The sequence below is a fragment of the Falco punctatus genome (assembly GCF_963210335.1).
Source record: "Falco punctatus genome assembly, chromosome: 9".
NCBI lineage: Eukaryota > Metazoa > Chordata > Aves > Falconiformes > Falconidae > Falco > Falco punctatus.
The window spans coordinates 16,091,246-16,105,366 of record NC_137589.1 but is presented as its reverse complement, the minus strand read 5'-3'; the positions used below and the strand labels follow the sequence as shown (position 1 = coordinate 16,105,366).

General features: G+C 41.7%; 1 protein-coding gene across 2 annotated transcripts in view; it reads left to right on the top strand.

Moving 5' to 3' along the window:
- The first annotated feature begins 268 nt into the window (after positions 1 to 268).
- The window catches only part of RHOBTB1 (Rho related BTB domain containing 1), a 54,671-nt gene continuing 40,818 nt past the window's right edge, over positions 269 to 14,121 (top strand). Inside the window, exons 1-2 of one of the 2 annotated variants that reach the window (XM_080402724.1) lie at positions 269 to 479; positions 4,605 to 4,703. The gene's annotated coding sequence lies outside the window, so the exon portion shown is untranslated. The remainder of the gene's footprint in view (positions 480 to 4,604; positions 4,704 to 14,121) is intronic. The other variant, XM_080402723.1, reaches the window with a different exon arrangement.

Below are 14,121 nucleotides of genomic sequence, written 5' to 3'. Positions count from 1 at the left end.
AGCCCCTCAATTCCTGGAAGCGATTTCTCCCGTGGGCAGGAAGGACGGCCCGAGGGGGCGCCGAGCCCGGCGGGGGGCGCTGCCACAGCCGCTCCGGCCCAGCAGGAGACGTCGCACCTCACCTGAAGGGCGGTGCGCGGCACCACAGAGCGCAGCACCGCCCCGCCCCCTCCGCCCCGCCCCCGCTTCCCGCCGCCGCCGCGCGCGGCTGTAACGGCCGTAACGGCACCGCGTGCTCGAGCGTGCTCACGTGACGGCCCGGCGCAGCCCGCCCCGGGGGGCTGGTTGGCTGGCTGGGGCGCGCCGGCCGCTCCGCTCCCCGCCGGCCGGGCAGGGCCGGGCTGGGCAGGGCAGGGCGGGACGCGCCGCGCCGCAGAGCAGAGCGCCGCCGGGGAGGCGGGCCGCGCCGGGCAGAGCGCTGCGGGCGGCGGCGGCTGGCGCGTCTACCCAGTCCTCAGCGGGTCCCGCGCCGCGCTCAGGTGAGACGCGCGGCCCCGCGGGGCGGGCGGGCGCCGCTGCCGGACTCTGCCCGAGTCTCTCCGGGGCGCTGGCCGGGCCGGGGGCGTCGGGACGCGGGTGACGCCAGCCGGGCTGCGGTCGGCCGGGGCGGGAGCTCCGCTGGAGCCGAGGCGGGCGGGAAGCTGCCGGGGCAGAAGGAGCGGCGGGCGGCTGTGGCACCGCGGGGTGGGGACGGCGCTGACCCCCTGCGAGGGCAGGTCCGGACCGCAGCCCCCGGCTCCCCCGGGCCGCTGAGCGGGGCCGCCGCCCCCTGCCCCAGGGCACGGCCGGCACCTGCCGGGCCCGCTCGGGCGCCGCCGGTGCGGCTAAAACCGCTGCCAGCTCGCGGGGCTGTGGAGGCGGTCCTGCTGCAACGCTGCTGAGCCGCTAAATACCGTTAGGTGTATGTGTCGTTTCTCTGGTTGAACGCGGTGTAAATAGTGTGTAAATATCCCAGCACACTGCACCAGGTAGGACTTCTACTTGTTCGTTCAGAGGACTTCTTCATAGGATTTATTCTGGCTCTTTGAAAACTTGACAGACAAAACTAAAATCTGTTCGTAATTCTCCTTCTGGATATTGGTCTGGCACATTCGCCATAAAAATTAAACTTTCCTCTCCTATAGATTCTCCAGGTGCTTTCTGAATGTGCTTTGTTTGAAAAGCAATTTAATGAATTAACGTAGCATGCACAAAGATAACTTGAGCTGACGTACTAGCAAAGTAACATCTATCGCATGAGCAAAAATGGAATATTCCTGCCCTGAGGTTCCTTTTTAATCTTAAATTATTAATGGGTCTCTGCATTACATGAATGAAATTTTCAGTTGGTACAGAGAGCAAATGCATGTAGAAAACCGGATACAAGAGGAGCTGGTTGTGAGGAAGGACGTATCTCCAAAAAGGCTGGCAGGAGGAGGAAGGAAGAGAGCACCTTCTGTTCTCTTGGGGACCTCTGGGGGAGAAGCAGTGGGCCATACCCAGTCCATCTCTTTTGCAGCTCTCAAAAAAGAGGTGTGAGAAAAGGGTAAAACTTTTCCCTATCTGGGGAGCGTAGGAAAGTCCATCTTTAGTACATACGTTTTTGTTTAGCAGCTGTTTAACTGAGTTCTTGTGGGTGCTCCTGAGGTAGGGTTTGTGGCAATCATAGTATCCTATCTTCTTTTAGAATCTGATTGTCAACTTCATACCAAATGCCATTTGTACTTAGTTAAATAAAGGTACTTACATCACATGTCATAACTTACTTCTGTCTGTGTAATCAGTGCAGGAAAAAATGTCTTTTATCTCCAAGGGAGACCCTAGAAAAAGCACACTTACCTAAGCTGAAGTAGGAAGGGCAAAACACTTGCATTTATTATGGCTTCTGGAACATAAATGTTTGAAAATATGTTGAGAGGAAATGTTGGTTTCGTAATCAATGGGAAGTAAAATTTCTACTGTCTGTTCAACCATGTAATGTACAGTAAGTGAGGTGTGTCATAGTAAAGATTACAGCAGCGAGCTAAGGTTCTCCTCTTTTACCTGAACTTCCAGTATCTGAACTTTTAAAGGCAGAAGTTTGAAGTAAGACCATATTACATAAAGCAGAAACATCGTGCTTATAAGCAGTTACTTTTCTTCCATGTAATCACTCAGAGTTTGTTGAAGAGATTTTGGGCAGATATATTGAAAATGTGTGATGTTACAGAAGTACAAAACCAATACATAGAGATGATAGACTAGTAAAAGGCAGCTCTTAAGGAGGCTGAGAGGATATATTTCTGCAATATTGTTAGTTTGGTGGTAATCTTAAAAAAACCTAAAGAAACTGTGGGAGAAAAAGATACTGGATCAACTTAGGCTACTGAACAACCCAAAGGTGAAGCTAGCGTGGATTTGAGGAGAAAACTGAGCCGAATTTTCCTTGAGTTTTCTGTGCTGTCATTGTGTTAGAGGAGTGACTTGTCCATAGCAGAAGAGGCTCCTAGGCCACATCATACATGACCTGTTGGCCCCAAGAAGCCATCCAGGGACCTGAGCATTCCACACGGTCTCATCTGCATTCCTTCTGGGCCTGGTTTGCTCTGCGGTTGTATCACCTGCCAACCTGCAGCAACAACCACCTGCTCCTCCCCTTTCCATCAGTTTAAGGGAAGTTCCCCGTTTTGGAGAACTAGACCATATAAGCATATCCCTCACTGAATTACTCTTTGTTCCAGCTGGCTTTTTTTTTCCCTTGGCTTATGGTGACCTTACTGCATGTCCTGCAGGCAGCACCATAGTGCACTTGCTATTGTGGATGAGCACTAGTCCAGGTAATGCCTGCCTGGGCGAGGAGCCGGATGGGAGAGAGAAGGAATGGCACTGCCATGGCCACTACTGGTGCTCTCTGTTGCAGGCGTGCAGAGCGAGTCACATAAAGCCAGCTCGCTCTTCTTGGCTGTAAGTGCCTCAAGACTAAGATAAGGAAGTTGCACGTAAGGTTTAGCTGCTCTATTCTGAGTGCAGGTCATCATAGAAATAGAAGATCTGCTTCCGCTACCATAGTAGGGAAGATGTTTATAGCTAGAGGTAGTAATCAGGCAGCACAATGCTAATTCAGATTAGAACCTTTCTTTTGTGGTCCCATCTACAAAACCAGAAAGCAGAAGTGAGATTAAGGGACAGGGGGATGGAAGCCAGAAACTGTTTTTCTGTTAGGTGAAACTTTTATGCTTTAGTAATGATGAAAATCAGGTTAAACTACATTTCTGTCTGCTTACACCTTTCAAACAACTGGTCTGACTTTACAGCATAATAATTAAAAAAAGTCTTAGCAAGCAGGAGAGTCTCAGTGTGGCCTTTAATAGAACAATACTGTAAATAATGATTTCTGAAAAAGAAATATGATTGAGCTGGTGGAAGAGCTTTGCATGTCTGTTTGAGAGTGAGAAAGTTCCCAATGTATCCGTGGATGCCTTATCTGTAGATTTTAAGGAGGGCAATGGAAAGAAAGGCTGGTTGAAATGTATGAGATCTCAGTGAAATAAAACCAGACAAAGCACTGAGTTTATGATCAGATAAATCAGATCCTTTTTTTTTTTTTTTTCCTCAAAAAAAGGGTAGTTTGAAAGAAGCTGCAAATAACTTATCATCTGCCACCCACAAAGCCTATTCAACAAAAGTGTAATGAGGTGCTGCCTCATTTTTTCTGTTCTCCCTCACTGTTTACGTGTGCAGGGTATCTACAGAAGGTGGGACTTTTTGTGAGAAACTAACTTTAGTCCTAAATTCAACTCTGAAATGTTGCAGATAAGGATCAAGAAGTGCCTAGAAAAGCTAAGAAGGCTACTAGTCTCTTCAGCTGAAGCATTTGCATTTCACTTCTACTTTTCAAGCTGGCATGAAACCTCTGAAAGCTACTTGTATCTTTGAGCATTGCTTTTAGGGCAGTGTCTGAGGTGAAATCAATGTTGCTTCCACCTTAGGTTCCTGGAAAACTTCAGCCTTGCTCCTGGATGACAACCAAGCCACAATAGTACAGACATTTACCAAACCTAAGGAAGCATTTTTATAATTAATTTCATTTGAGACAAAGGTAGAAGCAACGCAGAAGTCCCAGTACACATAGCATCAAGCTGTCAGCTAGTAGTTTAGTCTTGTCACCTTCTTGAAATTGGGCAAAATACCCCTCCTCAGAGTCTGTTAGGTAACCTATGAAGACCTGGTTAATTGTGATACAGCAGTGTTTCAGTGTTTGGTTCTGACAGATAAGGTGATTGATTATTATTTAAGTGTAAATACAGAGGGGAAAATATTCAAGAACATGCTTTTTTTAACAGAGCTGTGTCAGTCTCCAGTTATGCTCAAAAGCTCATCTAATTACCCATTACTTCAGTGCACTGGAGTGAACAGTTAGTATTTTAGTTCAGACACTCAATTTACCTGTTTAAAACTTTGAAAGACTGTTTTATTTACCAAGCAGACCTGTTTTAAAATATAAAATGGATCATAAGAGATGTTTTTGCTATTGGATGTGTTGTAATTTTAGGTTTAAAATAGTAAGATTGATTTTGTCTCTTTTTTTCTGTTTTTTTTTTCCTTTTTTTTTTCCCTTTTTTCTTTTTCTCTCCTTTCCCCTTCAGGAGTGCCACAATAAGAGAAAGACTTGAAATATCTTTATTGGAATTCTGCTTTTGATCAACCTGTTAAAAATGGATATGAACATTATTTTCTCCTGTGAGGTAAGTATTCCTGGGGAGAAATTAAGAAAGAAAGAAGGGGGGCTGGGGGAGGGGGGACGGGGGGGACACTGGACAGGACACCCAAACAAAAAAAGAGGAAAAAAAAACCAAAACCCCAGATTCGTTTCACTTGGTGTTGTCTGTCACCACTGCTGCTCTGTCTAGCAGCTTTTGGTCAGGAATTTTAAAGTTTTAGCTTCTGTGACTTGGAGAACCTTGTACTGAAGGTCTTAATTGAAAAGTCCTAGAATTAATACTTTCATTTACAGGATTAGTCATCTTTGTTCTGATATTCCAGTAGATAAAAGCAACTGTATAAAGGATCTGCATTGTTGTAGAGTTGTTGTAAAGGGTGGCTTCTGCACATAGTAGCTTTTGACCCAATGTTAAGCTTTTCTTCAAAGCATCAAAGAAACGGAAGCTGCTAAATCTCATTTTCAAGAGTGAATACTTACACAGACTAACTGCAGATACAGGAAATGAGTGAGATCCTGGGGTGAAGAAAGAATTTGTACCACAAATACGCAGGTACTCTTTCATGCAACCAGGCAGCTTTCTCTGTTCTTGTTCGGTGCAGCCTACAGACAAGGTTGGGCTGTTGCCAGCCTGAATTACAGGTGCTTATTAATAATGCTTTTACTGAGTCCCACATCCAGATTTTCATGGGTTCATATAGTAAGCATGTACGTTAGTAAAATAAAACACATTGTTTTATTTTTAAATAAATAAATTTTATAAAACACGGGAAAATTCGGGTTGTAGGGAACCTCGGGAGGTCAATGTAGTCCAGCCCCCTGCTCAAATTTTTGAGTAGTCAATGAAATTAGGCTGCTTTCACCCATTAATCTTCCCAGTCTGTTATATGTTCAGAAGCATTAACTAAAGGTGGATTCATATCTTGCCATATGTATTAAATGGATGCTATAATCAGATAGGAACATAACATGCTACTAAAATCTGTCGAAATAGGAAAATATTTTAAGACAGGATTGTACAAGAATGGTCTGCTTCTCTGAACAAAGGAAACAATCTTTGATTTATTAATTTCTTGCAATTACAAATGAAATCTCTACAGGTCATGCAACACAGTGACATGCTGCCAATATTTTCGAGACTGGTTCCCTGCAAGAGTGACCCCTTCCCAGGCATCTCTAGGGAATCTATTTATTTACTTCCTCATGTAAGCAAAATTGCTTTCTCATAATCAAGGGAAGGGAAGTGAACACATTGCTTATCCTGCCTGATACATGTTACTGAGACATTTCCTCTGAAGTATAAATATTTGTTCATGGGAAAACATAGTGACAATGTGAATAAAAATAAGCATCATGTCAGGAAGCTTAGGGAGCAATCTCTCCCCTGGGATTTCAAAGTAAACATAAACCAAATGTTCCCCCCCATCATTATGTACTACCAAACAGAATGTTTCATGAGCCCTAGGAATAACTTCTTCAGCGTTTCGGCCGTGGAGGGTCATGTGTAGAAGGAGTTAATGCTGTTGGTAGAAAGGGTTTTCAGCATTCACAGCCTCATAGGAGGGTCACTGAAGTGAAGAGACACTTGGTTTACTTTGGATTTATGCTTATCTCAATGTGCTTTGAATTGATCCCTCAAAATTGGTAATTTTATAGCTTTAATAGTTACATTAGTAATTTAATGAGCCCTCTCCAGCACATTATCAAAGACAAACATATACTTTGTGAATAAAAATAGAAGTCATTTTATAGGTAATGCAGTTCCTGAAAGCCAGTATATGATATTACATGTATGCAAGTTGTGATGCTATGAATTATTTAATATGCACCGAGTGATCTCAGCATCACAAAGGCAAATGGCATATTAAGGCAAATGACACACCTAAGAACCCCAATATCTCTTCACCTCTGCTCCCAGCATCAAGTCTCACTTCCCAGCCTGATTTCCTTTCTTTAAATGACTTTGAGTAACATGCACAGCTTATGTAATTAAGTTACAGAATAATGTTCTTGGAAACTTGCTGTTTCCACACTGGTTTGTTTCTTCTGTGATTGGGTCTCGCTTCTTGAAGAGAACATATCTGTAGGTCTGGACAAAAGTAAACTTACTGTCATGTGCTTGAGTAGGAAAACGCTGCATCTGTGGAAGGCTTGTCTTTGTAGTGGTGCTATTTGCTCCTTAATATCCCAGTCAAGGCTTATTTGCTTATGGGCTTCTGTGTCACTTGAGGCATTATGAGACAAGTAGTAGTAAATTTAGCTCTCTGGTTAAAGAAGCTACTGCTCTCTCGGAGATTACTTTCTCCACAGCCAGTGCAATAAAATAGGTACATGTGTGTTGGCCACTGCAACGCAGAGTCTGGCAATTTAATTTTGCTGGCAATTCAGATAGTTAAATGCAAAGTTCTGGACTGTGCAAAGTCAACAGAATTGTGTGTGTGAAACAGTAACCTTGAGTAGAATCAAATGTAGTAGAGCAAATTTAAAATTTTAAAACTGCTTGAGCTGTTTTTTTACAATTGCTTGCTTATGATTGCTTGTGACTACAGATTAGAAAACTGGGGGGGGACTGCTGTGCCTCCGTGGTTGGGGTGTGGGGGAAGGGGGCAGCGTTGCTGTTTGCTTTTAATTTTTGTAAGTAAATTTACGTTTCTAGCACTGTCTATCACAGAGTGTTGAAATCCTGTACTAAGCATGTTTCTAACTTCATCATGAGATTTCCTGTGCTTTTGACAAAGGAGAATGATTCTTGCAACACCTGTGCAGAATCTGTAAACAATTCTTTGTCATTGTTAGGTGGGAAATGAAGAAAGCGATGATGTAGCCCTGAAATGCCCATTCAGGGAGCTTAAGCAAAAAGAAATCCAAGTTGTGATATAAAAGCAGTGCTGTCACCCCAGAGCATCCTCTTGCCAACTGGAATTTCCTGTCTCTCACTTAGGGAAGCAAGGGCCTAGCACTCTCGAGATTTGCAGCAATAAAAACATACTTAGTACGGTAACAGCACCTGAACTTTACATACTTGCTTGTTTTCACTGCTTTGTCAGTGGTGAAATGTGCTTCTACATGGGGTTTTAAATGGACATATGTTCCAATAATTGTCCTGACCAACGTGTACCATTTACACCTGAGATAGATACACGTGTTGTTGCCCTTATGACTATCCATGTTTCTGTTCTTGGTTCATTGCTATTGCTTAAAACCTGAAGTACTTAAATTTGTTTCTTCTATTTCAGGTACGTGTTTTCATTTGCACTTATGCAGATTATTGGTCACTAAACAAAGAACATTTCAAAAAATACTTCCCAGTCTTCTAAGGAAAATACTGGTGGGTCAGGCTTTTCTTGAGGCAATGCAACTGTCTCCACTGGAATTTCTGCAGGGGTGAATTTGGTTCTTTTATCCTCCTTTCTTTGTGTGTTTGCAACAGTGGTTCCCACTGGCAACACTATAAATAAGGAATTCTCAGCTTTCTCTTACAGTAATAGTATAGTAGTATTTTAGCTGTAGTTCTGAATTTCAGCCAGAAGCCTATTGTAAAAAATAAGTGCTCTTCACCCATTTTAAATTGGAATTGTGGAGGAATGTTTGTCTTCCCTAACAGATACAGTTTAACAAAATTTTGTAGGCAGTTGCTTCTGTAAATAATTCACTTTTTCCTGCAAAAGTATTTTGGAGATGATGTGGGAGGTATTCAGTTCATTTGAGGCTCTCTAATGCTACAAAATGCACCCTGCTTTAGCACTTTTGCCTATATGTATGGGAGCAAATGAGATTAATACCTTTGTAACAGATCTCCTCTACCCTTACCTGGGAAAAGGACTTCTTGCCTGACTCAGAAAAGACTGTAAAGGGTTCTTTAAAAATAAAAAGCTACATGCCTTGCTACTGTATTGAAAAAGAAAAAAACCCAGTAGATTTCATGATACTTTGGCAATATAACTTCCAAGCAATGAGTGCATGAGAAATGTCAAGGCACTGGAATACTTTTTATTAAAGCTCCCTGAATGCCTGATTAAGTTCAAACCACAAGGTTCTAGCTTGTTTTTAATTTTACAAAGGTAAATTCTACTGCTGACATATTTAAATGCTGCAGTTATCTGTTTACATATGTGTAATTGGGAAGTGATGTCTATTTCTCCATACTTTGCAAATCACACAGTATACGTAGTAGCTTGGATCCTTTAAGGTCTGTGTCTTTTGCAAAATTTCTATTTCAAGCCTGTAATAATGATACTTTGACAGCTCCTGGGGGTAGTATGTTCCACACCCTCTGTAGAAACTGCAAATATGTGCAAGAAATATGTGCTTTCATGATTGATGGCTTTTGGATGGTAGCATTAAAAAAAGAATAGAATCCTTTTTGGTCGCTATTCCTAATAAACATAATTTGGGAAAGTCTCATCAAGCATCCTGCAGTGAAACATGCAAACTGTCTTCATTCTCTGTTTCTTAGACCTAGAATCACTTGTGTGCATTCCTTTTCAATTTCTGCAATTACCATTATCCTTAAGCTACATGGTTTTGCTAAGAATTTATAGAAATTGTTTTAGGGGGAGAAGGTTGTTCATCAGAACACACCATGGTAATATTCTTTCTGCATATGATCAAAGCCCTTGACTCTGTGGGAAAACAGTGAAGTGACGACTAGATTTGCTTAAACGATTCTATAATTCTGTAAGTGGTAAGACAAGAGGAAATGGCCTCAAGTTGCACCAAGGGAAGTTTAGAATGGGTATTAGGAAAAAAATCTTCACAGAAAGGTTTGTCAAGCATTGGAACAGGCTGCCCGGGGAAGTGGTGGAGCCACTATCCCTGGAGATATTTAAAAGACATGTAGATGAGGTGTTTAGGGACATGGTTTAGTGGTGGGCTTGGCAGTGCTGGATTAATGGCTGGACTTGATGATCTTAAAGGTCTTTTCCAACCTAAGTGATTCTATGATTCTATATTGAAGGAAACCACTAAAGTACATGAGCAGTGTTTGGACAGTGGAAACCTTGTGTTGGTATAATCCAGTCTAACTCACTGAATTTAAGTTTGTCTTGCAAAAGTGCAGTCTTTGCAAGGCAAACTGTGCTAGTGTAACTAAATCATGTCATTAAACATGACTAAATGTAAATGGTTGCAAAAGGCGCATGATCTTACCCTGGAAATGCTTTCTCTTTCAAAAAAAAATGGTTCAAAAGTAGAGAATGTGCAGAATATAATAGAAGTTTCAGACTTAGAATTTGGAACTTGAGTGACTAAAGCCACAGTGTTGCTATTGTGCAAAATCATACTATTAAAAATAAATGAAGAATTGCACTGTAATCTTGGGGGAGGGGTGTGTGTGCATATGGAATTTGTAAGCCGAACCAGTACATTCTTTGAACAGTGTAGTGGAAAAAATATTAAAGTGATAGGTGTTTCATTCTGTACTGTTTTGTTTCAGCTGCTTTAAGTTATATATCTTCATCTTTCCAAGACAAGCATGCGGCAACTAGTTCTATGGACTTTTTCTTCATGAATTAGCACCTGAATTGAAACATGGAGAAGTCAGCGGAAACTTTAGCCATCATTTTTAGTAGGATTTATATCAGGCTTTTAAACCATAACTGGGGTCTTTCACTTTCACATCTAGCTAACTATGGGACAGAGGTGCAGGAGAGTAAATTGTCGTTAATAAGGCTGTTTCTCAAAGATTAGTGGTGATGAGATTAAGCTGCCCTTGATTCTACTGTTTAATCCTGCTCTGTTGGTTTGACACCCTATAAAGATCAGAATATGGATGTTGGCTGCTGTTCTTATATATAAGCAGTGATTCAGAGACCAACAACGCTAGCCTTTGGCAACTGTGAAAAAGAAGATAAAATCCACTTTTCTTCTCTTCCCCTCACCACCCCTACCCTACTCCTTCCAGTTCCTGTAATTAAAGATCTGTGTTCAAGACTTGTCCTCATGATCTCTTAATAGCACCAGTATAAGCAATTCAGAGCAGTAGTGGCATGTGATTGCAGAGATCTCTATGTATTGCTCCTGTAGGATTCATGCAGTCTTTGACCAGTATTTCAGCTCCTAGAATTTGGTCTACAATTTGTATCCTTCTGCATGTAAGATACTAGTTTTTCATACATTAGGTGATTTTTACAAACCTTGAAGGGCAGGGAGAGCATTTACAATGCTTTAAAGAATGAGAGCTGATCCATTTATATATGGCTTTTAAAGCTCAATACCTCGGATCGAGATGAGAAGCAAAGACTTTGTTTGCCATTGAAAACCTTCTTTTATAGTATAAAAGGATTCCAAGATATCACTGTCTCTTTGAATCTCGGTGCTTGGGCAGAAGTGCATTTTGTCTGATCTACGTAGAGGAGGGACAGAGACAGACAGCTACCCAGAAGGTCAGACAGACAGAAAATCTTCCCCAGCTGATGTTTTTTCCCCAACTGATGTTTGCTGTGACTCTCATTCATTTCACAAAGAAGTTCTTTTCATTCCATTAATGTCTGGTTAAATAGCAGAAACGTTTTAAGAAACTCTGAACAGTTAAGTAGATGTCAGCACTACAGGTGAGATAATTGGATAACATAGTGCAGACATGAAGTCAGTTCTCCAAGGTGAGGATTTTCTCCTGGGATTAACATTTCATATACGTGTGAACCTTGTCCTGTGGCACAGTAATAAAGAGTTATTTGGGGCTGAAAATATGTTTCTGGTATGTCCCAGTCTGTGAACAGAGGCAGTAGCTAGGTACAGAATTGTCAAGACATCAGAATAATTCTCATATTAGTCCAACTGCTGTGTTAAACATAACATTACCCTTAGTTTTGGTTAGTGAGCTTCATGAAATGTAACGCTCCAATAGATTGAGTGAAAACCTTTGATTTTGAAGATTAATCTCCTGTACCCTGAAAAACCCCTTAAATGCTGGAAATAGCTGATAAAGCAGGCATGCTTTGGATAGTTGGGGAAAAAATCTTATGACACTTTGCAATCACTTCCAGTTTCATTCCCTTGCCAAACAGAAAAATGGCACACATTCAAGAAGAAATCCTACTAGCCAGTTCCTCCCATTTAGCTTCTTTTTGGAACTGTTCTTATAAGCTGATTAAATCTTTCTTACCACATTGTAGTTCTGAGGATCTAGCAGCAGGGAATATAGCAAATACAAGCTGTTGTGAACTTGTTACCGCTGAAAAAATTTACATATCTAATACAAAACTGTGCTGTCCAACAAATTCATGCAGCCTTGTCCTCTCTGGGTTGTGAATGCAGTGAGCCATAACTCTGCCACTGCTTCCCTTGGGACACCCTTACATAACAGTTCAGCTGTTTCTCTTGCTGTTCTTCATATTAAGCCAAAATTTTATTTTGCTTAATTGTATCCTGGTATACCTAACTTTGCAAAGTGGGACTATTCAAGTGGATCCACTCCCTTTTAAGACCAGCCTAAGGAGCCTCTCGGAAGGGAAGTGCAGCCCTGAAGGCAGTAATAGAGTTTTATAAGGTTTCATGAGAGAGACTCTGGCAGCGCGAATGAGCGAGCTGGGACATACCTGACTCAGCAGAGCGCCCTCCCAGCAGCAAAGGCTGGCCACATACTGGGCTGCATTGGCATGAGTGTGGCGAGGAGGTCAGTGGCAGTGGTTATTCCCCTCTACTCAGCGCTTGTGAGGGCTGCATCTGAAGTACTGTCTCCAGTTTCAATAGAGACTGACTGGCTGAATAGAGTGCAATGGATGGCCACGCATACGGTTAGGGGACTGAAACACAAGATGTACACAGAGACACCGAGGGAGCTGTTTATGTGGCCGGGAGAAGAGAAGGCTAAGAGGCCATCTAATTACTATCTCAGGTACCTAATGAGGAGTTATAGGGGAAACTAGACTCTTCTCACAGCTGCAAAAAAGGACAAGAGGCAGCAGTCACAAGTAGCATCAAGGTTCTCACTGGGTGGGTGTAAAGAAAAACATTTCATAGTGAGTGGCTGAGCAATGGAACAGGCGAGTTGGAGACTGTGGATTTACCATCCTTGACCTGATCGGACTTTGAAGTTAGCTGTGTGTTGCAGAGGAGGTTGGACTAGGTGACGTGCAGGCACCCCTTCCCACCTAAACTGTGATGTCTCTTGTGGGATGAGGTGGGGACAGCAGGGTCTTATAATTTGCAGGTTAAATATGGAAGCGAGGGAAGGCACAAGTCAACATCCTGCATGTGATTAGACTGAAAACTAAAGCATTGTTAAAATATAACCCTCTGCAAAAATGGTAGGTATCTAATTTTTATTCCAAATTATAAGTATTGGTGTTTTCCTTCTCTAGGTAGTCCCTTTCTTTTTTACCCAGCTGTTTAAAATGTATGCATAAATTAAACATTTTATATCTCTGCTAGTGAAAAAAGAATGTGGAAATGCAATTCATAAGGGAGACAACTGGTGCTGTATATCATTCATAGAATGCTCTAATAAAATCTGTGCACTGCAGGCTTCTTAAGTGGTGATGGTCTTGCACTTTATTTAGCATTCAGTGAATAACTGAAAAAAATCCTAACAAATAAATGCATAGTGGTCTATGTTAGTGTCTAATGCATGCAGTGAACATAATATTATACGTGTTACATGAAAAGGGATGCAACTGGCCTAATCAGTTTCACAGTGGACTGAGAATAGATGTTGACATCACTAAAGAGAAGTACTTTATGTCTAATGTTAAACCCCATCCTTATTACACCAAAGAGAAACTAAGACTGTGTACAATATAGAACAGTTTTAAAAGAAAGCTAATTGTGAATGCATAAGCATTTGGCATAGGTACATTACAGTTCTGAATGCAAACCCATTGATACAAAAATTGTATTGACAGGAAATGAATTTTATTTCAATGTGTATAGAATATGCATTTACATAGTTCTTTTGATACATATCTTTGTGTATTTTTAATGGATAAAATCTAATGAAGTATATATTAATCCATTACAGAACTAGTTAGAAATTATTTTGATCTGCCCACATAATTAAAGCCTCTAAGCCTAATTGTGGGGGAAAAGTAGACTTCAATGACAGGAGCTGGATAATTCTGATATTTTAATTCACATGCTGCCAGTTGGCTGAGGCTACACATCACATACAACGGGTGGATGGGTGGTGAAGTCCATAACTGAAGTACCACATGTCTCATTTTGGTTGCACATCATTCATTCATGTTCTTTTGTATTGTTGAAATGGTTTCATGGACTGTAGAGAGCACCTTCTGTCCCTGTGAGATTGCCATGTGCCTATACAGGATAATTTGACTGACTTTGGTTTACTTAATTCCTTGTGCATTTACATTTACTTCCACTAAAAATCTTTTAATCCTAACATGCTCTTAAAGTCCCCTAATATGAAGGGCCCCTGCATTCCAGGATAAGGGAGAGAAGAACTCTAATTTGTTCTGTACTATTGTTTCAGTTTTGGACTGTCC